We start from the raw sequence: 4,767 nt of genomic DNA, 5'->3' as shown, positions 1-4,767 counted from the left end.
TCATCAGTGTCAGCGTATTTCTCAAAGTTGAAGGAGCTTCGGGCAGAGTTTGATGCACTCATGCTTTGTCCTGGTTGTGGCTGTGAGGAGTCGAAGAGATATGCAGAACATTTTGGCAATCACAGGCTGTTGCAATTTTTTATGGGCTTGAATGAGACTTATTCTCAATCTAGCAAACAGATTATGATGATGAGTCCTACTCCAACTATAAACAAAGCCTACTCTATGATAATAGTAGAAGAGAGTAGAAGATCTGTGGCCAACTTTGCTCAAACTACTGTAGTAAATGAGGGAATAGATATGTTTAGTGGAAAAGGAACTCCTCAAGTTTCCACTAGTTATAAGCCTAAGAAGAATAATCTGTTTTGTGTCTATTGCAATTACAAGGGTCACACAAGGGATACTTGCTACAAGCTTCATGGCTATCCTGCAGACTTCAAGCTAAAAAGGAAGACTGGACCTAACAATGCTTCTCAATATACAAGGGCTCGGACTAGTATTGGTTCTAGTAATGGAGGCTTTGAGGTTGCAGCTGATTGTGCAGGACATTCTCAGCAGAGTAGCCTTACTTTAACTAGTCAGGGTGGTCAAGGAGTAATTGCCGGAGTACCTCAGTTTATTGTTGATCAGTACAATCAGATATTGCATTTGTTAGGCAAGTCTAGTGTCACCTCTACAAGCCAAGGTTATCAACCAAGTAATGCTATGTCTGTAGGTATGATCTCACCCTCTATAGTTACTAAAGCTGAGGTTAGGTGGATAGTTGATACAGGTGCTTCTAATCACATGGTAAAGAGTCTTAAAGTTCTAGAAAAATCTAAGGCTGTTGATGAATCCAGTATTGGAAAAGTACACCTGCCTATAGGAAGAATAGCAAGTGTAAGACATACAGGATCTGCAAGTGTGCTACAAGGCCAGAAAATTACCAATGTGTTACACATACCAGACTTCAAATATAACCTCTTGTCTGTTTCAAAATTAACAAAGGAGCTTAGGTGCTTAGCTTTGTTTTATCCTGACTTCTGCCTTTTCCAGGATCTCTTCAATGGGAATGTGAGGGGGATTGGTAGAGAGGATGAAGGTCTCTACATCTAAATATCAGGCTACAAAGACCAAGCAAGTGGAGGAGAAAATAACAAGTCAGATGTTGGAAGATCCTTTGTAAATACAATAAAGTATGATGGATCAAATGTATCTCTATGGCATAGGAGGTTAGATCATGTGCCAATTGATGTTCTGAGAAAGCTAAGTTATTTTCAACATTTAAAGTGTAATAGTGAGACTAAGCAATGTATTGTATGTCCTCTTGCTAAGCAAACAAGACTTTCATTTCCTCTTAATTAGTATTTATGTTGCTACTGCATGTTTTCATTTGCCTCATGCTGATGTTTGGGGTCCCTATAGGATACCTACTTATGATGGGAAGAAGTACTTTCTCACACTAGTGGATGATCATTCCAGGTTTACCTGGATTTTCTTGTTACCCTCTAAAGCTGAAGTGATTGTTGTTATTAGACCATTCTTTATTATGATTAAGAATTTCTATTCTTGCACTTTGAAATTTCTGAGAACATATAATGGTTGTGAGTTTTTCAACTCACAGATGAAAGAATTGTTGCAGTCTCTAGGAATGGTTCATCAGAGCTATTGTGTTTATACTCCAAAGCAAAATGGAGTAGCTGAGAGGAGGCATAGATACATACTTAATGTTGCCAGGGCACTGAGGTTTCAAGCTGGTGTTCTACTGAGGTTCTGGGGGGAATGTTTATCAACTGCGGTCTATATCATTAACAGACTGCCAACATAAGTGCGGCAATGAAAGACTCCCTTTGAATTGCTATTTGGCCACTCTCCTTCCCAGGACCACATGAGGATTTTTGTTGCCTAGGTTATGTGATTGATGTAAAAAGGGGTGACAAAATTTCACCTAGCCTCACCAGCTTTTTTCCTTGGCTACTCTATGACTCAAAAGGGATACAGGATGTACAACATCCATACCAAGGAGTTCTTAGTAAGTAGAGATGTCCTGTTCAAAGAAAATGTATTCCCTTTCCAACATCCAACTCCTTTACCTGCCTTGTTTTCTGCAAGTGACATAGCTCAAGTGTCACTGCCTATTGATACCTCTAAATCTCCTCTTACACCTTTTTCTATATCCTCGCCTTCTCCTACATCATCTTTTACTCCTGCTACACCAACTCATCATAGTCTAGACCAATCCACTCAAGCAACTGCTGAGGTTGAGCCAGAATTATTAGCTGAATGTACTCATGATCAGTCTACTCATCAGACCTCTAAAACTAATAACCATTTGGTAGAAACTTCACCTCCTAGAAGATCTAGGAGAACTAGTAAACCTCCTATCTGATTAAAAGATTATGTCACCAATCCTCAAGGCAAAGCTAACTGCTCGTATCCTCTTTCAGCACATGTTAGCTATAAGAATGTGTCTGACTCCTATGCCAAAGCTCGATCTTCTTATTCTGCAGTTGTGGAGCCATAGTCCTATACTGAAGCTGTCAAGGATCCCAAATGGATTGCAACTTTGAAAGCTGAAATCTCAGCTTTAGAGGATAATCATACCTAGTCTATAGTGGAGTTGCCTGCTGGTAAGGTTCCCATTGGATGCAAATGGGTGTTCAAAGTAAAGTATACAGCTTCAGGTGAGGTTGAAAGATACAAAGCTAGGTTGGTGGCTAAAGATTACAGTCAAAAGGAAGGGCTTGATTACATAGAAGCCTTCTCACTTGTAGCCAAAATGGTGACTGTAAGGTCAGTAATTATAGCTGCAGCAGCCAAGCATTGGTCTTTTTTCGAAATGGATGTCCACAATGCATTCCTGCATGGGGAGCTTCTAGAGGAGGTGTACATGGATGTGCTCAAGGTTTTGCAAGCCAGGAAGGGTCTCACATGGTTTGGAAACTCCACAAATCACTGTATGGCCTGAAGCAGGCACCCAGGCAATGGAACATGAAGTTGACTGATGCCCTGGTTCAGTTGGGCTTCACCCAATATCATTTTGACTACTCCCTATTTACAAAGAAGGTCAATGTTGAGCTTGTTGTCATAGTCTATGTAGATGAATTGATAATCAGTGGGAGAAGCCTAGATCTGATTACTCAGACTACAAATGATCTGAAACTTAGGTTCAAAATAAAAGATCTAGGAGAACTTAAATTCTTTCTGGGAATAGAATTTGCAAGATCCAGAAGTGGAATTGTAATGAGTCAAAGAAAATATGCTCTGGAGTTGATATCTGAAATGGGACTTGCAGGTGCTAAACCTCTTGGAACACCTCTAGAGACAAACTTGAAGCTTAACCCTGTTGAGTATGATACTGTTGTAGGATCACCTAAGTGTGAAGACGGGTTGTTTGATGATATAGGTGCATATCAAAGATTGGTAGGGAGGCTATTATACCTTATAATGACCATAGTAGATATAACATTTGTAGTACAAGTACTAAGTCAATTTATGCACAAGCCTAAGCAGTCTCACTGGGAAACTGCCTTGAGGGTTGTGAAATATGTCAAAACTTCTCCAGGTCTTGGTCTACTGATCCTTCAGAAGGATTAAATAAGATTGAAGCCTATTGTGACTCAGACTGGGGAGGGTGCTTACAGACCAGGAAATCAGTAACATGCTACCTAGTTAAGTTTGGTAATGCCTTGATCTCGTGGAAATCTAAGAAACAAGACACAGTTGCAAGGAGTTCTGCTGAAGTTGAATTCAGAAGTATGGCTTCTACAGTTACTGAGATAACTTGGCTCACGGGACTTTTCAAAGAGTTAGGGGTTGATGTGAATCTGCATGTTGATCTTTTTTGTAATAGCAAAGCTGCAATCCAAATTGCAGCTAATCCAATCTTTCGCTAGAGGACCAAACACATAGACGTTGATTCACATTTCGTATGACAGAAAATCATATAAGGTGTTGTTAAAACTCATCACATTCCTACAAAAGAGCAGCAGGCTGATCTTCTCACCAAGAGCTTAGGAAGACTGCAACATGATCACTTAATTCCCAAGCTGGGATTGAAGGATATCTTCAAACCATCAGGTTGAGGGAGGGTGTTAAAGTAGGTGGTTTGAGTTAGTTAGTTAGTTAGCCAGCTGTCCAATCATGTAGTGACAGCTGTAAGTTAAGAAAGTTGTAATCGATTAGTTGTGTATATATCAGAGTATGTACTCCTCTTGTTGGTTATTAGAAATTCATGGGACAATAGAATTTCATTTCCTTCTTCCTTCTTCCTTGAGCTCTCTGCAACTATGGTGATCTCAATCTCTTAACAGATAGATAAGATCCCTAATGTAAGGAATTTCATTGTAAGATATAAAAAATCTAATTGAAAATTTGACATAATTATAGGATTGTAGAACTTAGTTATCTTTACAAAATACACATCACTTTAATCAAGAAGATCTACCTGAATCCATAGAGTTTTCTTGAATTATCTTTAGCAGAAGCAGTTCTAGTTCTTTGAAAGTGCTTTCTCCTTTGCATTATGTTCTTTGTCGCTTCACTGATGAAAATAACCATAATTTACAGTTGGAAAGGACCAGTTTTTAAGATGTATGGCTAATCTACTCTTTTCTTGATGCACAACAATGAAGCCACAAAGAGCTATTTACAAATTTAGACTGGTAGCATCTCCATGATAAATGTCAGAAGTATGTCACCTTCCATGCATGCATGACACGTGTCAAGGAGGTTTTGATACCTCTCCATACATGTGTGACACGCGTCAAGCATGTGTGACACGTGTCA

The sequence above is a fragment of the Nicotiana attenuata genome, unplaced genomic scaffold (genome assembly GCF_001879085.1).
Source record: "Nicotiana attenuata strain UT unplaced genomic scaffold, NIATTr2, whole genome shotgun sequence".
Classification (NCBI taxonomy): Eukaryota; Viridiplantae; Streptophyta; class Magnoliopsida; order Solanales; family Solanaceae; genus Nicotiana; species Nicotiana attenuata.
The sequence above is the reverse complement of the archived record's forward strand: the minus strand, read 5'-3'. Positions refer to the sequence as shown.